Below are 24,434 nucleotides of genomic sequence, written 5' to 3'. Positions count from 1 at the left end.
CCCACATTGCAAGCAGGCAGCAGGCTCATTCCCTGCCCAAGACAGAGACGAAGTAGTCCAGCAATGGCAAAAATGCAGGAAAGCCACAACAAAGGAGGCAGAATTGGCCTCTTTTGTTACAGCCTGCCCAGTAATATATGTGCCAAACCAACACCCAGCATACTAAGAGCTGGACTATAAGGTAATTAAAGAACTGAGGGCGCTGGTAAAAGAAAGCAGTTTATCCTCCAATCCATCATGCTAAACTGCCTAGAACCCATCAGCACTGCATACGTCCTCACACCCCACAGTATTTTAGGAAAATAATTGGAAAAGTATATGTGATTAGAGAAGCAGATGGGTTTCTTTGTAGATGATAAAAGTGGGAAACAGGATATAAAAGTTGGATTTGGCCTTGGGAATGGATGAAGTCAGGAAGACTCCCAAACCAAAACTGGCATCAACTGAAGTTAAGACAACTCCCAGAGCAGGGACTGACTAAATAAAGTTGGGACAATTCCCAACAGGGAGTGTAAAATAGTGGTCTTATCTATGAAATAAATAAGATTTAATTGGAATACAGTGCCTTACTTAAATAACACCAATCTTAATGTGCATGTGCCACCTGCCAGGTTATTCAAAGGACAGAAGATCATGAGCCTTCCTGTGAAAAGACCACCAAAGAGCCAGAAGACCCCTTGGAAACAAGTGGAGCATGCACTGTGTAGTATAGTGATGTAGATATTAGGAATCAAAAATAGGAGGAGATTTACAGAAAGTATTAATGAATACATATTAGTATACAGTATATAAGCTGCATTTGGATCCTTTTGTACATGAGGCAGGGTGGGAAGCCCTCCCCATACCCCGATCGATTGGTTTTGCTTATGCTTTATCCGAACCACTGCCAAATTTTTTTTAACTACTGGATTACATTTGATCATATTATTTTATCTCAATTAAAACCACTGCTAAATTTTAAGTCTGTAGTTTATTAAATTAGACATATGGGACCTCATTCATAACAAAACTGATTCTAACAGTGAGGCAGTTTGCAGTCTGGCTAACCAATTACTGAGAGCTATGTACAGCTGAGGCGGAAGCGCTGCAGGACAGAAATCCATCAATCACCACTGCACAGCTGACCAGAGTGCTTTTGCAGTCCCTGCAGCGCAGACAGGCTGCCCACGTGGTGCATGTGATATCATCGCTCACCTAGCCCTGCAGGCCCTGTGGTGACTCCTAGGAACGGGTATCAATCCTAATCTTCTTTTGCTAAGATCCTACAGGGTCCAGCGCAGTAATTTGTGCTGTTCCTGGACAGACTGCAAGCCACACTCTCCCGGTAAGTCGACGATGATGAGGCCAGAACTATTCTGTTGCAGCAGCTTGCTTTTATAAACACAAATGAAGATTGTAGACAAGCATTGCTTGCTGTTCATAACCCACATCCTTGTGACATAGCAGATATTGGTTAGAGCATGCTAAAATGTGGCAACTGCTGCTTAAAACACCAACTCTGGGAGGGGTTTTAGCCACACTCTTCTGGGTTCCAGACACGCATGCAGGGGTCAAGGCAGGCCGGCCCCAAGGATGGGGAACAGGGTGAGTGGGGATCAGGATGCTCCTGGTGAGCACATTGGTGGTGCTCAGCTCACTGCAGGTGGCCTGCAGGCCAGCCTCTGCTACAGTCCTACCCTCACGGCAGCTCAGCCCTCAGCACAGCCACAGGCACATCAGGGACTGCCGGCCTGTCAAGTACAGCAACATCACGCACAAAGCGTGGCCTTGTGACAACAGCATGGCCGGCCTGTGGCTGTCACCAGAACGCTTGTCTCGCACATCCACCCACAAGAGGCAGCCAGAGCACAGGGCCACCAGCAGTGAAAGCGGCCAAGCCGTGCTCTGGCGAGGCGTGAGGCCACCAGCAGCGGGTGGGGGCTCCCCCAGTGCAGGCCCTGCCATAGTGCAGCTGTCACTGAGGGGTCGGGCCAAGCGGGGGGGACGGCACTGCCAGGGAGCTGAGTGACAGCTGGGAGATTGTCCTTGGCTGGAGGAATGCGTGGAGAGCATCATAGGAGTGTGCCCCCCGGCTGATGGAGTGACAAAACTATCCTCTGTCCCCTCAAAAAGAAGCCCAGAAGTCCCTCTCCTCAATTAGGTGAAGAAAGGCACCTCATAGGCCCAGAAAACTTCACCTCAAACTTAAGGATAGCTAACTGGACAGAAGCCAAAAGGTCCCGCCTCAGCAATTTAGCAGAAAAAAAAGTGAAAAAGAAAGTAATCACTTTTGTAAAGTGTTTTACCAGGAGCAAGAACATCTGGCACCTTGCTCGGTTTTTCTGTTTCTTATTTTGCCTTTTACTAAACCTTTTTGTTTCCAACACTGCAACAGAAGCCATCCTGCTGATTTTTTTGCCTCCAAGAGTAGCTGAGCTATCTTGGATGTGTTAAAAAGCCTCCGAGAGCTTATTAGACCCGGCTCCAGGAGTTTACTATAACACAGCATATGAGCAGGAAGCTGATTGGATGATAGGACACATGGACACCACATGAGCAGGAAGCTGATTGGATGATAGGACACATGGACACCACATGAGCAGGAAGCTGATTGGATGATAGGACACATGGACAGCACATGAGCAGGAAGCTGATTGGATGATAGGACACATGGACACCACATGAGCAGGAAGATGATTGGATGATAGGACACATGGACAGCACATGAGCAGGAAGCTGATTGGATGATAGGACACATGGACAGCCCACAAGCAGGAAGCTGATTGGATGATAGGACGCATGGACAGCAGCATGGCAGCTGAGTCAGCCAATGGGTGCCTTCTTTCTGTTAAGTTCTGTTAGGTCTGGGTTTGGTTTCAGTTACGTCAGGTAGAGATTTAAGGTATAAAAAGGGTGTGATTTCTACAATAAACTGATCTCCTACAGAGGTATAAGGCGTTTTATGTCATTTGTCCCCCACTGCTACAACCAACAAACCAAATGGGTGAGCATGTTATTCTGTAAGTTTTTTAGAGGCCAGTATTTTCAAAGCCAAGCACTATTTCAGCCTCCAAAAATGCACAAAAAAGCCCAAAAGCCCCCAGGGACAAAATACAAGAAATAATGTTTGCCTGCATCTTGACAAGCTCTTCCCAGTATGGTCACACCCAGCTAGCACAGAACAAACACCTTGCTTTGTGCAGGGTGTTAGACAGTCTCTAAACAGAATGTTTCGTGCCATTTCTCCCAAATCACCAATGGGAGACTTTCCTTCATGGGCTCTTTTAGATTTTAAGATTCTTCTGATCTCAAATTTGAGAATGAAAAGTATCACTCATATCTAGCCTATAAAAAATGAAAGACCCAGTGTTATAATTTTATAGGTGTTATTTTCAAGATTCAAATACAGCTCTATCTTTCTTCACTCTTTTACTTTCTCTGCTCTCATAAGACACCAATAACAAAAGAAGACAGGAAAACAAAGTGGCATATGAAATTCCTAAAAAACATTAACATCAGTGTCCAGGCAATACTTACAGTGATGCAGGAATCTTAGCAAAGAAAACAGACTTTAGCATCCAAGGTAAACCTTTCAGGCTGCTAACATTGCACTGGGTATTTCCTGAAAAATGATTGGGGATAAAACAAAATCACATCCTTGAATTAGACAAATGCTGAGGAAACTTAAGATATTTACATTTTCTGGGAACATAACTTGTGAGAGAGGCAAACAAGACTAAGATACCAACCATTAGTAACTGTAAAATCTTTGCTAGAAGAGGAACTTTGACTACATGCAGCCCAAAACTTCAACAAGAGTAAAATCCTACCATTGTCACTGTCAAGATCAAAAAAAATTAGGAACCCCTTACAGAAGCAAGGCTGGAGACAAGGGGAGGGGTTCACTGCCATGTTAAGTCCTATAACTTATAATGGATATACCTTGAGGTTCTTGTAAGCCATTATTTGAGTTGTATGTTACAGGAATTATTATTAGAGGAACCACACAGGACCATCCCCAAGAATCACCTGGTGTTTTGAGATACACTACACTAACATATGCTCAAAGATAAAGGCCTTGAGATGACCAAGGTCCCCTGACTATTTCCTGGGGCAGTCCCAGAGATTTGGGATTAAACAGAATTAGGCTGGTTATCAATCATTCTTTAGATGTGCCCATGTGCCAAATAAAGTCCTATGAGTTTGTCTTCCATCTGAGGCCCAGCAGCACCCACTAGTTAAAGAGTCCTGGCTCACTTCAGAGCCCACTAGCATGGTGCCCAGCACCACAGGGTCCCAGCTTGTCACTATGGCCTTGAGTTAGAGACAGGAATGAGACAGATGAGAGGCTCGTTTCTTCGAGCAGAATAGCTGAATCTTCATTGCACACAGCTCATTTCATCTGGTATCAGAAGGCACCATGTTGGAATCCAATAGGTCAGAAAATCATTGAGACTCAGTTCATTGCTTGGTAATGGCTAGCGTACATGTCCATCAAATGTTTTTCTTTCTAGGTATGTTTACTTTTTATCTTCACGGACTCTCACAGGATGGACTCGTTTTTGCAGGTGCAAACTGTTTTCTCACAAAAAGAGATTGTTATGCAAACTGCTTCTCATTCTTATGATTCTTTTCTCATGAGAACTCAACAGGCCAGCTTAGCCAGAATAGCAAGGCCTAAACCATGTTTTACAACCTTTCTTTTATAAGGTTTTACCTATATGTACCACCAACTATTTTCTGCTATGCTTGTTCTGCCATCCTGCCTCCTCTGTCAGGATGCAGCCACAGTTACCACCAAACCCCTAGTGTCAGAGTAGCTAAAAACCCCCTTAAGCCTGTGCTAAAGGGTCTTGACCCAAGGAATCTTGAAAGCCTCTTTAGATCCAGGTATTCCAACCAGGCAGCACACAGAGCACCAACATTTGTTTCACCAGCTTTTACCAACAAGCCCCATATTGCTGCATCTTTTCACACCAGGGCTTGAGCAAGGGCCCTAGTGCCCTTCCCATCGCTTCATCAGCCGGAAACCCCCCAGCCCTTGGTTACCCAGACTTACCAGACACACAGTTAGCACCCCAGACAGAACCTGATGATCCTTCTCAGGTGCCATGGAAGGCATACCTTACAGAGACTTTCCATTTGGAAAGTCAATCATCAATGGCATCATCATCTGTGTGTCCTCATGGACAGTCAAAATTCTGCCTTCAGCTGATCACAAGGGAGGGGGAACACTTCTCTCACCCTCTGCAGTAGTCCACAGGTTACAGATGCCCCTTCAGCCCTTCCCAAGATCAGTCAAGTGTGACTTCCCTAAGAGCCAGCCAGCCTGAGGATCTGTTTTTGAGAGGTTCTAACCTCTGCTGTGGAGTAACTCCTATACAATTCCAGTCAGGTCTGCACAGCAGCAGTTTATCACTGCATGCAGCTGCAGAGCCATGCACCACAAAGAACAGGCAAGTAACAGCCTCTGCTGAGCTGAACCTTGCCCAGCTGGGTCAGTGACAGAGTTTATATTTATATACCTCTGTGTTACATGCCTTGTTTTTCACGGGACTACAGGCACATGTCAGATAAACAAGATGCAGTAAGCTACCAGAAAGAATGGTAACATACAGATTGCTTCAGGTAAGCTCCAGACAGTACATCCTTTTACAAGTATTCCACCCCAATAATTTGGCCACTCTTACTCAGTGAGGCCATGCTGCAGATATTTCTAACTGAAAGGCGTACAAATGTTTTTTTTACTTCCACAGACAGAACCAGTCATAGACCAGACCTTCCATGATGCTCCAGGGAAGCATCAAATCACAATCTCCTCATACTTCTGAATCAAACTCCCCCTACTTTGGGCACTCTGAGAAGCACCTCCCCTCCAGTGACCATGCTGTTAACATGCTGTGATCCTGTGAGCCCCAAAATTCATCGTGTCTCTGTAGAAGGATTCTTAGCAGAACAAGGCCATGCTATTCTCCTACAGGAATTGGACAACCCTGGCTTGCAGATTTGTGGTAGGTAAGGGACAGGCGTTCGGAAGATTTCGGGCTGTGACGGAAAATTACAGGACTCCTTCTGCCCCTCTCCCCAGAGATAAGGATCACCCTTGGAATGTAGCCAAACAGGTAGCCCCCCAACCTATGGATGCCAGTAACTTTCCACTCCATACTAACCCTAGAAAGTATAGCCAAACCCCTGTCTGACGTAGAGAAACCCCTTAGTCCATAAATACCCTCGAGACCCCTCAATAAACGCCTTTAACCGTCCACCACATTGGTGTTAGCATCCGTTACTGGCCCCGAGGGATCCCGGGGGGGGATCGCCGTGCTGGACTCTGAAACCAGGTCACTGCTGCCTTCCCAAGAAGGCAACACAGATTACAGAGTTACTTTGAAGACCATGTACTGTCCTCGAATAGATACAACAAGGAAGAATGAGCATTGTGCCAAGACGAGACCAGATGCCAAGCACATTGTGGGAACTGCTAATTTGACACACCTTAGCTAAAAATGCTTATAGCATGACAACCAATCAGTAATTAACACGTATGCATGAATATAGCTACTTAACCAATGAGCTTTAAGCATTAGTGGTGTGAGACAATATATAGAGAAGGATAAATATGCTGAAAATGAAAGATAAATATGCCAAAGTTGCCGAATAAAGTAGGATGACATGTAGCCACATTGGTGTAATTGTCATTGCTCAGCCGACTCTCCAGTTGAGACCTTCTTCATGGCTCTTTTCAGAGAACTGAAAAAACAGTGAGCATTCACTTGCACCCACTTCCCCTTTTAACAGCCCCAGCCAGTCAGCTCACAAGTCCAGTGGGTTCTGGCATCTGACCAGGGCTACTGGAGCAGGACACACTGCCCCCGTGGGGGTAAAGCAGCTCAAACAATACCCTGATTGTAAAAGCTGTCAGTGATGGATGGAGAAGGGGGATCATGCTGCACTTGGTGTAGAGCAATGCTGAGACCAGCCTGATTTAATAATCCCAAAGTTGAACATTCTGAGGATGTGAGGAACAATGTTTCCTGGCAGAAATTGACACAGGTGAGAATGTAAAAAAGTTCCTGATAAAGCAACAAAGAAGTGACAATATTGATAATTTACCTGACACTGCTGAGCTAAAGGCTGCTGACCTGGAACAGTTGGCCCAGAAACATCTGACTGACAGTGGATCTCTATAAAAACCCAGTCCCCATTTTTAACAGCAGAGACTTGTTATGAACACACAACTAAAGGCCTGGCACTGGGTGCTCCAATAGTCTATTTGCATGCAAAAGAACCAGCCAGGTTCACAAGTACTATGGTTTACTAAATGCAACAGACATGGCTCTTTTGGAGTGCCAGCACAAACTGGAGAGCGCATAAACTGCAGAGAGGCTAAATATAGCCCTGACAATACAATGGCAATCACAAGCTCAATTTCTCACGTCAAAACACTCAGCACAGCCAAGGATACAAGTCTTACTAAAAGGTGCCCCTTCTGCAGAGGGCGAAGAAAATGTGTTCCTACAATTTTCATGTCACATTCTCATCCCCCAGCTGAACACAAAATCAGTCCTTTTATACCTCATTAGCCATTATTGTGCGAAGTGCTGTGGGTGGTCAAATTGTCTGTTCTTAGCGGCTATGTCGTATGCAGTATTTCTTGGTAGGAGGTATACCTGGTAGCAGCTGTACAAAACATTTCCTGGTATTGAGACTGCACTGCTCCTTTCCCACTTCACATTCCCACCTGATGCCATGGCAACAAAAACCTCCACCAGGTTTCCATGTCTGCTCTGATCACTGATGCTCTGATCTGTGGGGCCCATCTCATATTTAGCTTTGCTATTTTCTTCACTGTTTCATGGTTCCCACACTCTTAGCATACCCCCTTCTAGAAGTGTGTGTGGAGATTCCTCCTTTGAGTGGGGACACCTCCAAGGTTATTTCCTGAGGCTGAGTTAAAGAGCTATGCCCACAGACATTGGTCTAAGTAAGCAACATCAATCTCTACCTGATTATTTTGCCAGCTTTTGTGTCACTGTAATTATAGTTAACTATCTATACTGTGTAGTAATTCACTCTGATGAAGGTTCTTTAGTCTAACTAGTATTATGATCAAGATCATCAGTATAAGATGACCATATAAATAAGATCACCAAATAAATAAATAATTTTTCATATTGGTTTACCTTCCCTTATCCTGTGTGATAAAATTGTATAAGGATTCAACTACACCTGTGGAATTCTTTGGACATAAACCTCTGAGTAAGTTTGGAGCTAGGACTGGATCCAGCCACACCCAGACTCCTCTCTGAGGAGGAGTCTAGAAAGAAACTGGATCCTTTCTGCACCCTGTGATTCAACAGGAGGTTACACGTGATAAAACTTGGGTGAAGCTTCCATTCTGCCTGTGACAGCTACCTAGGCATAAATTTTGTCCCCTCTCTGCCTCATACCGCAGTTGCAAAAGCTGCCAAAACCATCAATGCCATTTATCTTTCCTCTTATCTAGGCACAGTTAGTTTGGACATTAAAGACATGACACCAGTGTCCCACCCACCAGGCCTACCAAGCTCACTTTGCTTGTGCTTGGAATGGCATTAATCATACCTTACTCATTTACCTGCATTAATTATACCTTTACTCATTTACCTGCAGGCTATGGCTACAGTCCTGCCATTGATGCCAAGGGAGCTCCAGCAGTATTAGCTGAAATTTCTCCCACTCCCGATGTCTCTCATCACCATTATCTTGCTGGCTTTCCTACCACACGTAGATGGGAATCTCACACAAGAAATTACTCCAAATTTCAGCCCTTAAAGAACACCAGGATTTTTTTATCTTCCTGGTAAATGCCAGGGTCCTGCTCAGAATGTGAAGTGTTGGGGTAACTTTTAAAGGAGTCTTTTTGCATGCCAGTACCAAAGGTATTTCTGTGTCTTGCAGTCTTTTTTCTTTACCCAATCTACTCCCTCCTCCAAATGCAAACATCAATCTTCTAGGTTCTAAACTGTTGTCATGAAAGGCCCAGGTTTTAGTCAGCTGGGCTGATCTCTCTATTCCCTGCTGTGCACACATTGCACCTGAGACTGGAGTATGAGCCACAAACACTTCCAACCCTTCTCCTAAAAATATTCAATGATACTGGTATCTGTATGTGCAATGGTATATAATAAGCATTAATTATAATTATTAATGCTAAGCAACTCATCAAATAACTGTACCCTCACCACTTATGTGCAGTGCAACACACACTGATGACAGAGTGCATTTCAGTGCACATAACTGTACTACCACTCTTAAGAGTCAATAAAGTGGATTGACTGTAGTCATAGGAATGAGCTCAACTCCTTGACCAAGTTATTGACAGTTTGGCTCAGGCTCACAAGGAGGTAAAGGCCTAGGCCATGACCAGGTCAAGCACTTTCCTAGTTCCAACCTATTCTTTGAAAACCCACATAGGAACGGGGAGACAAAAAGCTTTGATGCATGAGAGTTGGGAACACCAGCCAAGTGAATAAGACATCAATAGCAGGTAGTTCCTCCAGAACTAATTAGTAAGGAACAAATGAAGTTGTGGGTGCAAGGAATTTCATGGAAATTCCATGACATTTAATTTGACTGCAAGCCAACCATTTTATTCCACAAATATGAAAGCCCAGGTGAGCTTTTTTTTGATCTCTCCCAGCTGCACAGTTGTAACCTCTCCTTGAGCTGGGTCACCTCTAAGTTGCTCCTCGAGGAGAAACTTGGATCTCAGGTGATTGATATTGTGCATAACTTTGTATCATAAGGCATTAAGATAATGTATTAATACTTTTGAATTATTATTGTTACTGTATCTGTACAGTAAGATTAAACCTCCCCAGGGCACTTTCTTAAGCCTCACTTTCACATCATTTTACTTCAATAAAATCCACGTTCCAGCTATCTGTTCCAGTGCTTCTTTAAGTGGTCTAAATCTCCTCTGCAACAAGTGTAACTGAGGCACTCACAATAGCTCTAAAATATTCTTATTCATTGCTAAAAGCTCCCTTTAATAGAGTCAAAACCCTATAAAATGCGCATTTCAGTGCCAGCCACTGAGATCACAGCTATTTTGTACCTCTGCAGAACATAGTTCAGCAAACAGAAGATTCTAAGAACTGAAAGGACAAAAGTTCAGCTGCAGGCCAGCAAAATTTTGCTCTCCTGTTTCTGTTCCTGGACTTGTAGTGGCATATCTCATTTAACCTAAAGTACTTAAATCTAATTCAGCACATCTGATTTATGGTGTTATAGAAAAACAGCCTGAATCAACTAAACACACACAAAGAAAGGAGTACATAAACATCCATAATTCTCATTTTCCTCTCTTTATAACTGTATTTTAGATACATTTTAGATGAGACATTTTGGATGTCACAATAGCACCAGCACACAGGAGTTTTCCTGCCCCAAAATTCTTTAGTTACATGAGATAATTTGCTGGAAATTGCCTTAATCTCAGATTGCCAATCAAACACAGAATGTTTAGAGTAAACTTAAGCACATGTAGACCAGTAGTCACTTCTCTTTGCAAATTCCCATTTCACCACTTCCAACAGTGTATTTCCCCCTTTTACCTATTGACTTCTGACAAATCCTGATGGGAGTCATCCAATAGTCTTTAAAGAGCTGCTGATGTCATCACAAAGTCTCTCTTGATGGTTTTTAAATGATCTTGGGAGTCTGGAGAAGTCTCAGCTGACTGGAAACTGGTGAACGTTGCCCCAGTTTTCAGGAAGAGCAAGAAGGAGGACCCTGAAAAGCAAAGACCTGTCAATGTCACTTCAGGGTCTGGTAAAATCATGGAAAGCATTTTTCTGAAAGGTACTGAAGAACACTTGGAGGACAATCATCAGTCACAGTCAGCACAGCTTCATGAAGGGAAAGTCAGCTTGCCACACCTGACTTCCTTCTAAAACAAGGTTACCCACGTAGCTGATCTAGGAAAGCCAGTACATTAATCTTTTTGGACTTCAGTAAAATGTTTATAGGATGGTTATGTTTTACTCCTGTAGCCTTCATGTTGCATCAGGCTGTCCTTCCCAGCCTTCCTTTTTGTTTTTCCACATTGTCTTCTCCCAAGACCAGGACTCTCAATGTGATTTTAACCAGTGTTATCCAATACTGAATAAACAGTATTTCTCAGTTTATTAGTGGGTTTTTTTCTTTGGAGATGAAGTGAGCACACTTCATTCCCACAGTCTTTAAAAGTCCAGGTGCTCAGGTGGAGCTTTCTCTTGCCTTTGGCATGCCTTTAGGCTCTACTGGCAACTCGAGAAGCTGCATTTCCCAATCAAAAACTATTTCAGAGTGAATTTTGCAACACTTGCCTGCAGCCACGCTGTTGAGCCCACAGAAGCAGAGCAGCCCAGCTCCCTGTTTGTGACAGGACATCACTCCCTACCACAGATGGCTGGTGCACGTGGAAGAGATAACCCAGGCAAGGCCAAAGGCCTGGCAGGGGCCATCTCTGCCAGAAGGGCTGAGACCCCCAACTAAAAATCAACATCTTGGTCTGGAGGGAAGATGTGGGAAGAGATTAAGAAAAGTAAATGCCATTGACCAAGACACTGCTCTTTACAACTATAAAAGCCACACAAATTATTACAGAGATGGAAACCTCTCACACACTCCCTGGAAATGTGTAGTGTGGCTTCTCCTACGAAGCTTGGATGCATCTTTGTAGATACTTTTCCGGAAATTGAGAGGAAAGATTTGATGTAAGATTCAATGTATCTTACCATTCAGTCCATCAGCAATTGGATGATAAAATACATTGAATCCTAACCTATATTATTTCTTTGCTAGCTGTAATATAGATACCTCAATCACACAGCATTATCTATCTGCTAGTAATGTCACTTTTTTTTTTATCCTGTGTGGTAACAAGTCTGGTTTACATCTTATGTCTGCTTTCCTTGGTCTATTCAACAAATCATTCATTTTGTAATAGACCTAATTGGCCATTTTTAAGAACTTGCAAAATGACAATGAGTTTTGGGGTGTTGGCCACCTCAATTAAGTTACTGTCTACTGTCAAGGGTGGGGGCAGAGGCACGGCCTGGTTTAAAGTCCCCTCTCCATTGGTGTGGGGAGGGTGGTCCAGCGTGGTGACCCCAGCCCACCAGCAGTGCCCAGCCAAGGCCAGAAGGCTCCAAGGCTTTGCCTTGCTGTCTTCTGCCCAGGAGAAGGCAAAGTCCCTCCACAAGTTCCAGCCCTTGACTGAGTTCAGCCACCAGAGAGATAAAGGGAGAGGAGGGGGCTGCTGCCATTTCCCCTTTGTCTCCCCCGTGGCAGGCACAATCTTGGGAAGCCATCACTTTGCCATTTTGAGTTTCTCTTTGTTCCCTGGGAGTCTGGGAGATTCCAGCAACTTCCTAAAAAACTTGTGCTCTTACTGATACGTTTTGCCTGTTGCTATTTTGGGGTTTTTTTAGTGAACTGTTATTTTTCCACATTGCTGGAAAGGGATTGGTTAAAACTAAGGGGAAGTAATTCATTTTAGAGCATTCCCCTAAATTGCCTTAAACCAAGGTTGGTCAAGCAGGACCTGCCTTTCACAAGCTCATGCTGGCTGGGCCTGATTCCCTGGCTGTCCTATAGGTGCCATGTGATGTCATTTAAGATTATATGCTCCATGACCTTCCTCAGTGCAAAAGGCTCTAACTGCTATTATAGTGCACTATTTATTAATTGGTATTTTCAAAACTAGCTTAATAATTGTCAAGAAGAGATTGGTTTTGGTCACCCACACTCATGACCATGGGCAAATCTCTTTCACTCAGCCCCAAGGAGTTACCACAAGAAGCATCCCCACTTAAAGGAAGAATCTCCACACATTCTCCTAAAAGGAATGTGCTGGAAATCCCTACCATAAAAAAAGAGATCTTGGGCTTTTATACGATAATGTGGTTGACTGTCATGACCTACATTGCTAGGCTAGCTCAGCAGAGCATAATTCATTTAAAATACATGATTAGTACCACCACTCATTGGTTCCTTATATCAGGAAACATCTGTCTCCCATATCTATGCCAGTGCCAGTTTCCATCAGGAAACACCAGTTTCTTAACATCCTCACATTGTTTAATTTTGAGGTGTTTCAGTCAGGCTGATATCAGCATCCTTTAACATCAAAAACAACATGGCCACCCTCCCTCCATCACTGGTGATTTTTGCAAGTAGGGTGAAGTTCAAGCTGTTTCACCCCCACTTAAACAAAAAGAACATCCTGTTATGTTCACAAATTTTCAATTTTAGTACTTACGTCAAAAAGTTTTGAAATTCCATTTCAACAAGGATGTTTGATGCAGGCCTACAGCTGCAGATTTCCACTTATTACACTTCACAGTAACAACAGCGAAATGTTGAAGTACTAAGGCCTGAACAACAGACCTTGGGCCAAAGCTGACCTCTAGATGAACCTTCCAACCAAATGTTATATGTATCTGTTCATTGGCAAAACGTGGTTTCAGTATTTACAACCCAGGCAAGGCCAAATCTAGCCTTGGTTGGGAGTATAGGATTAAAGACAACTCCCTTGGTTCATCCTTGAGCCCTGGCCAGGCTTTGAAAGAAACCCAGCAGGAGAAAGAAAAAAACAGATGTTCCTGCACTAGAAGTTATGGTAGCTTGTTTATTTAGCAGAGTAAAAATGGGATTCTCTCACAGCTAAGTCAGAAGCCTCATTTCCTGTGGGTGGAAGCACCTGCAGGATTTCCCAGTTACCAGGAGTGGTTCTCCAGTCCTTTGCTGTGACAGTAGGTTCCCCCAGCTGATGCTTAAATTATCTTATATTTTTGTAATTCTTTGCAGTTTCATATTGTATTAAATTACCCTTATTCCTTAAGTTGGTGTCTGTGTCTTTTCTGACCCTGCCCACGGCAAAACAAATTTAGAAACACAACAAAACGAGCATCAATCTCTGAATGTGCCTTAAATCTTAGTGGGAACTCAGTAATTCTGCAGTTCAGAAATTACAATTTTGTAATTGCATTTTAGGACTTTTTCAGGGGATAGTACAAAAATCAAGGAAAAGGCATGCCATGGCAGCTGGCAATGGTCCTAATCTGCTCTCCTAAAGCGACTAATTGCACCCAGCAACACTGTCATAAGTGTCATGGGAACTGTGGTCATAGTCAAGAGGTCAAGAATAAAGAAGTCATTCTTTCATTCTTCTCACCACAAATGAGCTAATGGAGATAAACACCATTCCACATATCAACAACCAGAAGCACTAGATACAGAAAAATCAGAATTTGTCATAAGCAACACCTAAACTGAGCTCCAAGAGGTTATTCTGAAAGGTAAAAGGGACTATTGTGCAAGCATTACGGACACATCAGGCATTTGGAGGAACCATGCTTCACAAGGAATTTTAACATTCTAGTTCTCCATGGCACCAAGCAACATACCAACACCAGCAAAAGCAATGCCATTGTTCAGAACAAAATTAAATCTTCAAGATTGTATTTGATTGCTTCATTGTATCGACCAAGCATTTATTGCTTTTGAATTATAGCTGTAAGCCTGAGAAAGCAATTTAACAGAAAAGATTTGTGGGGAAAAGGCATTAATAACAGGGACTGGATTCATCAGGCAAATTGACGTCACCAAATATTCCATTCGGAATCCTACAGATGAAAGCTTTTCTAATGGTAGCATCAGACCCCTTTATAAAGGAATATCCTTGCCTCTGCAGAAAAGTTCATGTATATAACTGAAACACATGGCTGTAAGTATTATCTATAGCTCATGCTTTCCTGGTTGTGACTATTACTATGATGGAAGAAAATGATGAAAGAAGATTACTATGATGGAAGAAGATTACTATGATGGAAGCTAAAGATGAAGCAGAGTCCTAAGCTGCCTTGTCTTGGATGGAACAACATTTTTAGAAAATACCTACACTCCTGCACTTCAACTGCAAATTTCTATCTATTACCATCACACTGGTCTGCCAGTGGACATGGTCAGCACAAAAGACACAAACACCAACTTTAAGAAATAAGTGTAATTTACTATAGATTATAACCGCAAAGAATTACAAAAAGATAAGCTAAAAAATGCACATAATCACTACTACAGAAGATTGCCTATAGTAATTAAGAAAGGTACATCACCTAATATTTTATTATCATCCAGATCTGCACTTCAGCTGGGGAGCTCCAGCCACAGCCAAGGACACAAGAGCCACTCCTGGTAACTGGGAAATTCTTCAGGCCCGTCCACCCACAGGCAAGGTCTCCGTCTTCGCTGTGAGAGGGTCCAGCTTCCATGCTGGTGAATAAACAAGCTTCCATACCTTCTCTGCAGGAACACCTGGTTTCATTCTCCTCCTGAGTTCCACCCAAAGCCTGGCCAGGGCTCAAGGGGGAACCAAGGGATTTGGCTTTGACCATGTACCTCCAAACAAGGCCAGGTATCTGATTTCATGGCCTCTAAACAAAGGAAGAAGTACATTGTTATCACACTACATGTTTCACTAGTGATCACGCATCTTTCAGTAATACATGGATACAAATATTATACAGTGTTTGGTTGGAAGGTTCATTGAGAGTCAACTTCAGCTCAGGGCCTTTTGTTCAGGCCTCAGTGCTTCACAGAAATAAGCGGAGAAACCATGAACATGCTTCAGCCTCTGAGGAATTTCCAAATTCTTTTCAAGTTTCAATGCACATTTAAAGAACTGTCCTAAATCCCCAGTAGTTGTAGACATCCTCTTCTAGAAGTATTGATCCCTAATCATCCATCCAAAGCCTATAGACCACTCATTGGAGACAAGCTTGCAATCTATGTACGAGATTCTGACTGAAGTGCAAATTAAGACGTTAATTGAATTTCAGTCATTGAAATCTTTCACAAGCACATACTAGAAGACCTCTTTGGCATATCTGCATTTTATGGAGACCATTTCTATCCAGCATGAAGGCATAGAGCTACTTTCAAGGTCACAGGAGTGTTTTTAAAAAGTCTCTTTAAAAATCTTCTGATTGGTGAAGTTTCCTACCTGCTATAATATCAATCCTTCCATTAAATTAGCTTCCTTGAAATTCCTCAAAGTAAAAATTCATGCAGCATTTTTGCTCTACATTTCCACTGCCCTATGCAGTTTTGAAACTCCTGAGAACTTGAATTGCTTGTGTTTATCAGAAAGACAAATAATAGTCAGAAACATGATAGTAGTGTCTAACAATCAAATGGGTGAAAAAATAAAAATCCATTCCCTGTCAGCAATGGGAAATTACTACAGTTCTTTGAAAAACAGCATGTAACAGTATTGAATATGGCTTAGAAATGCTTTGAGTAACAACAGCAGGTTGGTAAGTTTGTATTTTCCTTAACCCTATTTTCTTCCCCATTTCCATCTCTTCAGTTGCACTTATGCTGCCACTTGTGGTACTTCAGGATGAACCAAATTAGACAATAAAATGGAATCCACAATTTCACTTTAAAAAGGAAAAAAAAAATCACTTCAGCAATCTTGTGTGTCTCTTCAGACAGATGTGGAGGAACAGGAGCTCCTCACTGGTCTTGGCTCCTAGAAGGGACAGCAGTCAATAAGCTTCAAGTGCTGCTTTTACCAAAGCAGCAATGACCCATACCAACAATACCACCAGAGTCTCCTATGTCCTGATTACTAGTGGTATATCAAAAGATCCCCTGGCAGATTTTGAATTCCAATTTCCTGTGCAGCACCAGTCTCCTTTCATCAGTTCACTTTAACAGTTTAAAAAGGCAAAGATTAGCATTACCTAATGCTAAAAACCATAACGGGTATTTTCACCATTTTTCCTCGCTTTTCTTTTTTCTTTCCTTTTAAGTCACCAGCAGGCTCTCATAGCTATGCTTAGCAAAGCAGAAGCTCCTCTAGGCATCAAGAGAATTGAACTGCACCTTCTTGTCTTTCTGCTCCCTCTTTTACTCCTTTTGCTGTGTCTTCATCCATGCCTTTTAATTTATGGGGTGGGGAGTACTGCTCTGCCTCTGACAACTGTTAATCTTCAACACAAAGAAGAAAGGCTCAACATCAATGTAACAGGTTAATTATTACAAGACCACAAATCCTATGATAGTCTCACATCCCCAATGCACTGATATGACATTCATGGCTGCAGCAAATGAAACCGAACAAAAAAAGGCAAATAAAACAGTTGGGAGAGGCTGATTTGTGTAAATTTTAGAAACACATAAAAATATTCTCCTACCGAAACACCTTAGCCTGGAAAAAACAATCCAAGTCAGCAATTTGTTGGGTTCTAAAGAGTCCGTATTTGAGGGAGAGCTACTGCAAATCAGAGTATTTTAGTGATTTACAACTACTTTTTTGAAGAGTAGTAGGAAGGGGGAAGAGCGAAAAAGCATCTGTGTTTTAAACAGAATTTAAATCATAACAATAAAAATAAAACTTCCAAAAATTCCAGCAGACCAGCGAACTGGAGAAAGTTTTAGCTTTTATTTAGACCAAAACACCCCATAACAGACTTGACATAAAGCATGCTGTAATGTTTTCTGCCTTCTGTCAAGACATCAGACAATATATTTTTTCTGAGGGAAAAAATACTGTTTAAGTTCAAACTACGAAGAGATCTGGATCCTTGAACTCTGCCTCCCAAATCACTGCAGTGAGCCACACAAACACACTGAAGTAACGGGTCCTGGTAAACATCTTGGGAACCACAGCAGTGAATTTTCCAAGACCTTGCACCTTGAGACCCAGGGGAACTTTTATGCTGGCACAGGCATCAAGAGTAAAGGATTTAATTTTGCAGACAGTAATAAAAAAGCAACCATTATCACAAGTCTGTTTTCTCTGCCAGGAATATCTGTTTGAATGTTTTGGGACATCAGTTGGCCAGTTCAAGGGAACAGGGTGATAAGAGCCCAGTAGGAGTTTTTGATGTTTGTAACAAGTTTTACTCCCATCATTCTCGGACGAATATTTTCTCAGGAGAAAATATTTACCAGGAGTCATCACGAGCTGGGTTCGTCTTATTCTATTTTTAAGTCCTCCCAGGAGGCTAGTTAAGAGCAGGGAAATGCCCAGAGTTACCACGGAGCTCCTAGAAAGAGTTGAGTCAGCCCCTAACAACTTCTAGGAAAACAACTGCCAGCATTCCTATGGGCTTCTGAAACACATTCAGTGCTCCGGCAGAAAATCTACCCACGTTCTACCTGATGTCTCCGGTTTTCATTGATGCCACGGACCAACAAAGCACGGGAAGAAAGCTGCTACACATTGATGAAGTACTTGCACTATTTTCTCATATTTCCATCTGCCTCTGCAGATGGAATAAATAAGTTAATTCTATCAGCTGCACTACTCGGACAACCCAAAGCAGAAATAGCGAGTCTATACCTCTTTAAATGCGTTCTGTTTTTTTTTTCTTTGATAGTATAAACAATTTTATCAGTTATATCATAAAACACGACTGCAGGTGTCCCTCTTACACAAAGCAGAGCACCGGCTCCTTACCGCACATCTTGTGATGCCTATGAGAGGCTGAAGCACAAAAATCACTAACGCTGGACTTTCATCGCAGAATTTAAACACAGGACACTCGAAGCAGCCAATCTTCAACCCTGACAGCGATTACTTTCTCTTGTCAGTTTTGTTCCTCTTCGAGGGAGAGGAAGAGGGAGGGATTTCCTCGTTTGTTGTTGTTTTAGGTGTTTTTAGTATCTTTCAACCGCATCTCCCTGCACTGTCATACCCTACGGAGAAACAGCAAAAACAAACCTCTGCCTCCTTAAGGTGATCGGGGCGGGGGATGCGTTCCGGAGCCTGCGCATCGCATTGTCCTTGTTCAGGCAGGACTCGCAGGACTCTCTCGCTAATTGATGGTAATTGTTTCTGCGAGACCAGCAGCGGACGAGCCGCCGGGCCCCGCCGCCCCACCGAGCCCGCGGCCCCCGCTCGCTGCTGCTGCTGCGGCCTCCCCGCTCCCGGGCCCGGCCACCGAGAGGGCTCCGCCCGCCCCGAGCCCTCCGCAGGGCCGGCAGCTCCCGGGGAGCGGCTCCTGGCAGCCCCGGGGGCCGGAGGGGAAGGGAAGGGAGGACAGCACGGCCCGGCCCCACCGCCCCGCTCCCTCCCTCCCTCCTCGCCGCCGCACGTCCTCACCGAGCCCAGGCAGCGACTCGTCCGGAGCCCCGAGTGCCGGCCCCGATGGGAGACGGAAGGAGAGCGCGGCTGGGCAGCGGGGCGGGAGCTGCGGGCAGCGGGGGCGGCGCGTCCTGCCCTGCCCGGCCCTGCCCGCCCGGCGGCTCTGCGGGATCGGGGCCGCGCTGCCCCGGGGCTCACCCGGCGATAGATTGAGCCTCCTGGTCCTCAGATCCCTCCAGGCTAAGCCCCTCCTCCCTGCCCCTTTCCCTGCCTCCTCAGCTCTCCGGAGAACTCCCACAGCTCCCTGCTTCGAGCGCGTCACGTTTTTTTTTTTTAAGAAAAATAGAGTGGTTCTTTCACATTCCCCCGAGGACTGAGGGCCAATTGAGACCTCAGTTAGAAGAAATGTTATAAAAGAATCGTTTTAATAATATAAAAGAGGTGGCGGTGATTACAAGTAGAAAATTGTGAAGTGTAACGTATGGGAATGCCAGGAGTGCTGTGTTTAAAATATGCAGCAGAAACCTCGCCAAGAAGCTAATGAATGTCTTATGTTTTGTTCCAGAAACTCTGGAGATCATCATGCAGAGCAGCTATGCTGCTTGGAAACCCCCTACCCGTCCCACCTTGATTGGAATAGCAAGGATTCCAATCAGTAGAGCTCAGTAGAGATGCCCCAATTGTCTTAAAGTAGGAATACTGATGAAGTTATTTATTTAACTAGCAAAACGAGTTACGGTGAAGGTTAGATTTAAGAGCAGGCATATTATGCATAAAATGTAGAAGAACTTACATAACCGTGACCCAGCATCAAAAGGATGGATTTTGTTTACGAAGTAAAATGTGCTAGGAGGAGTAATTCCCTGTTTTCCTGGCGCCAAAATAAAGAAGCATCTGCTTATTCACATTGTGTGGAAAAGTCAGTGTCTGTAAAGGAGAGAGAGAGTACACTGGGCTTCACACCTGTGAAGTGTCCCGAGGTTTTGGAGGGCACAGCCTCCTTTTATCCTAAACTCCTGACTGTGTGTTGCTGTGTTCCTTTCCTCATTGGCTGAGGTATTAGGAAAGCATGGATTTCCTGAACCACCTACTACATATTCCCTCTTGAACATGCATGGTCATTTTCCCCTCAAGTTCAGGCTTCCTGAGCTCCAAAATAGATTTCCTCCTATTACTCTCAACTCAGAAAATCAAACTGCCTGGGTCCAGCTGTCTGGCTTCTGTAACTTGCTCAGCTTGGTGTTCATAAAGACAAAGATCCATTCCCCCTAAAGGCCCCCACAGCCACTCTTCCAGAACCTGACTGGTTCTTTCAGTCATTCCTGGAGACAATAATGCCCTATTTCTTCTATCCTTAGTGAAGACCCCCACCCATCGAGTTGTTTGCGAAGATATTAGCATATATTTTTCCTATCAACATAAAATTGATGTTGGATAAGTTTCTTTCATGCCATTTGCTCATACAACTGAAGACTAATAAAAATTCACTGGAGTTATCCCAGTGCATCCTGCACCATCATGAAGTAATGCCTGTTTCTTAAAACTACATTGGTGTTAGGGAGTTTTATTCCTGCATTTTGGTGACAACTCAACAATGCTGAAGTCTGACATTCTGAGGATGCAAAGAACAGTGGCACAGGTGAGGATGTGGCAGGCAAATTTCCTTATAAAGCAGCCAACAAGTGATACTACAGATAAGGTATTTAAAGTTGCTGGGCTGACACAGCTGGCCTATGACTGGCAGTCAATAACTTCACCATATAAAAGCCTGCTCCTTTTTTTTTTTTTTAAGAAATTTTCTGTTACAGTTTTGAAGTATTAGAAAGCAGGCATTCCTTATTGCATTGCTGGTCACCTGGAGGATATTTCCTCTAATTAGGTGTGTCAGGACACTTTACAGCAAAGCAGCTATTCCACCATGCTCATACATATGGATTACAGTGTACTTCCTGGCTAAGACATGATCATCACTTTTCCTAGAACTAATTTCCACGCATCTCCCTCTTACTGGAAGTCCTCTTATGATTGTAGAGGGTTATCTGAAGGGGTTTCTGGTGGTCCCACTCACCAAGTGCCCACAGTGTTACAGATGACCATGTCTTGACCTTCTCTTAGGGCATGTACTGTTGCTTCCTATTACATGGCTATGCCACAAAAGCCACTATATCCCTCATTATGTGTTTATCCACTGGTTCCAGCTACATTTAGCATCTTGTGTGTCTACTTTTACATTCTGTTATCTGCTTCTTTGAGACACACTGTTCCTTTCTTTGGGCTAATAAAGCATCATTGTGTCCTGTCCCTGGCTAGGCTTGGGCACCAAGGAGTTTGTGTTCTGCTGTGTCTGAAACAGCAGCAGTAGCCACTGTAGTGCAAGTGGGCAGAGTTGAACAGGATGTGGCAGGAGAGGAAATCTGCATGTAGGAGGAGCAGCACCTTTCTGGGGCCCACTTCCCTGTTCTGAGACTACACCCACAAAACAGTGCAAGTGCCAAGATGAAGTTAAGAAGCAGGCATGAGCTGTTGACCAAGGCATTGAGACCACCAAAGACCCCCTCAAAAATCCCACAACCCACTTCTAGAGATATCCTACAGAGAGATCTAGATTGACTGGAGAGCTTTCACAGTCATCCACCTCTATGAGTATATCAAGAGCAAGTTCTAGATTCATCACCTGGGAGAGGGTAATTCTGGTTACATCTGCAAATCGGTGACTGTAAGGAGTTAAAAAGCACAGTTGCCTATCTGAAACACTGTTTAAGGCTAGGGAAGGACTTGCAACAGGATAAATGTTGTCATCTTACTGCTTAAGTCCCATACCTTCTCAGTGATTGCTCACATGCAGCTCCTCACAGCACTGACAACTTCTTCTTCACAGCACAACCAACAAACTCCAGCTCTCCCCTCACCCAGCTAACCCCCTCTTTTGTAGCACTCGTCTTCTTATTGGACACAGCTGTGGCCTATGAAGGGCAGGCCTGTTCCTAATCTTTGGTGATTAGTGCAGCTGCAACTCCTCAGGTGTGAGATTGCCTTCTGCACCATTCTCTCACATTCTATCCCTCCACAGATAAACACAAAAAGAAGGAATTTACAACAGGAAGGCTCCCATTCCAGGCCTGGTGGAGGCTTTATCTGGTTAGCACATCCTGGTCAATGCATCCAGACACAAATTTCTGTTGTGGCAAGCTGTTTGAAAGGAAACAACTACTCATACACATACAACCGGTCAAACAAAGATCACCCCATATTATGGACAGACAGTACCTGCAACCAACAGAAGCCCCTCAAAGCCTTGGAGGAAGCATTCTCAGAAAGAGGACCTTTCCTACCCTCACTTTTGCATGCCATGAAGACACCCCCAACCTCACTTCGTGTGTAAATTAGGAACACGAACACACCTCCATTGATACTCAGAACTTGGACTGTATAAAGGTGGGACCACCAAAAGAACAACTATCACCCCACCACTGAGAAGCCCAGGGTGAGCAAGGAGCAATGGGACACCCCTGGCTCCATGGATGGTGGATCTGCTTGATATCTCTCTCTCTCTCCTCCTCTCTCCTCTGTTTTCTAGTTCTTTTTCTATCTCCCTACCTCATGTTTGTTAAATAAAGTCCATGTAGTTGACTCCAGCATATGGTCTCATTTGCACCTTAATTCAGGCAGAGTCATCTCTCACTAGCAACTCTCTTAATTTAGGCAGAGTCATCTCTCACTAGTAAATCTCTTAATTCAGGCAGAGTCATCTCTCACTAGTAGCGGGGATGTGAGGCTGAAGAAAAGGCCCTTGAAAAGAGATCTGGTGATTTGGATTGATGGCAAGTTGGGTATGAATCAACAGAGTTCCCAGGCAGCCAAAAGGGCCAACCACATCCTGGGGTGGATATCAAGCACAGCACTTTGAGCCTTTTGAGGGAGGTGATTGTCTTGCTCTACTCTGTATTGGTGTGACCCCACCACTGTAGGGAGAGTTGTGTGTGAGTTTTAGGCAACCCAATATAAGAATAACATCAAATTACTAGAGAGTGACCAGAAGAGGGTGACCAGGGTGGTGAATGGCCTCAACTGTAACCTTTGTGAAAAGTGGCAGAGGTCACTTCATTTCTTCAGCTTGGAGAAGACTGAGGGGTGTCCCCATGGCAGCCTACAACTTCCTTGAGAGGGATATCATGAATGAGTATTTTGGCTGCTTAAAGAATCATCATCATCAAAATCATTAGTAACAGAGGTTTTAATATATATTTTGAAAGTGTGGCTTTCACACTGAGAGAATTCAGTGGCAAAGTTTACTACCACATAGAATAAAGCATACAAAGAAAAACTGCATCCAAAAATGTTTAAAATAATTTTCACAGACTCTGGGTTACAAAAGGATGGGAGTGCTAAAGAGTAAGGGAGACATACCCATTGGGTCACAATATTCAGAATGGATCCCCTTGCCAAACTTAGCCTCAGGCTTGCTCAAGAGTTTTATGTCTAAAAAATTTAGAAGCACTTAATCATTATTTTAACACTTAGAAAATTATTCAATAGAGTTTGCCATAAGTAGAGTAACTGAACTATAAATCTAAGCTGGCAATTTTCATACAGTACTTGCCCTAAGGGATCTAAAGCCAATCAGACACTCAGACACACAGACAGAAGGCAACATGTACAAAGGTTCCTATTAAAAATTCCCCCCACACCGAGGTCAATGAAGGAATGCCTTTGCATCTCTGAGCAAGCTGAGCATTGAAGAGTGGTGTATCAACACAGGCCCCCTTTCAACACAGTTTCCAGAGATGGTCCTCCAAGTGTGAGAGCTGGCAGCTCTGAGAGCTGTCCCACCTGGAGTCAGAGGCTGGGACACAAAGCTGCTGACATCCAGGAGAGCTCGGAGGGTCTCGCTCAAGACTGCTGCTTACAGGGTTGCAAAATGCTTGGCTTTAGTCATCTGTCAGTCTCCAGGATGATTGAGGCAGGTAATGTCCCAAGGCTGTCAGGGCATGGCTAATTATCTCTTGTCCTTTGTTAGGCAACAGAAGCGTCTGCTAAGGGCAGTGCCTTCCCACTATAGTCATGCATGAGTTTCTGGTAAATGGTACAAAGCTGTGTGAGGGGAAGTCCACAGGGGACATTAGGAAAAGGTTCTTCACTGAGAGGATGCCCAGTCAATGAACAAGCTTCCCAAGGCTGTCTGAATTCAAGGACCTGAGAAACACTCCTTGTCATATGGTTTGGTTTTAGAAAGTCCTGTGAGGAACAGACAGTTGGACTTGATGATCCTTATGAGTCCCTTCCAACTTGAGATATACTATAATTCTGTCATCTGAAAATCAGTAGCTACAGA

General features: G+C 43.8%; 1 protein-coding gene across 19 annotated transcripts in view; it reads right to left on the bottom strand.

Moving 5' to 3' along the window:
- Positions 1-24,434, bottom strand: part of RESF1 (retroelement silencing factor 1) — a 53,162-nt gene that overhangs the window by 26,656 nt on the left and 2,072 nt on the right. For 8 of the 19 annotated variants that reach the window (XR_011678505.1, XR_011678506.1, XR_011678509.1 and 5 more), the window contains exons 1-3: positions 19,121-19,292; positions 10,578-10,755; positions 3,517-3,601 (exon numbers count right to left, since the gene is read on the bottom strand). The exons of 1 other annotated variant lie outside the window; for it this stretch is intronic. The gene's annotated coding sequence lies outside the window, so the exon portion shown is untranslated. Of the gene's footprint in view, positions 1-3,516; positions 3,602-10,577; positions 10,756-15,122; positions 15,441-18,475; positions 18,715-18,739; positions 18,853-19,120; positions 19,293-24,434 lie in introns of those variants that run through there. 10 more of the 19 variants (XM_071422418.1, XM_071422419.1, XM_071422409.1 and 7 more) reach the window with 9 other exon arrangements.

Source organism: Agelaius tricolor, unplaced genomic scaffold (genome assembly GCF_023055355.1).
Source record: "Agelaius tricolor isolate 1412-34295 unplaced genomic scaffold, bAgeTri1.0.p SCAF_3, whole genome shotgun sequence".
NCBI classification, from domain to species: Eukaryota; Metazoa; Chordata; class Aves; order Passeriformes; family Icteridae; genus Agelaius; species Agelaius tricolor.
Note: the sequence above shows the minus strand (reverse complement) of the source record. Positions and strands in the feature narration are given on the sequence as shown.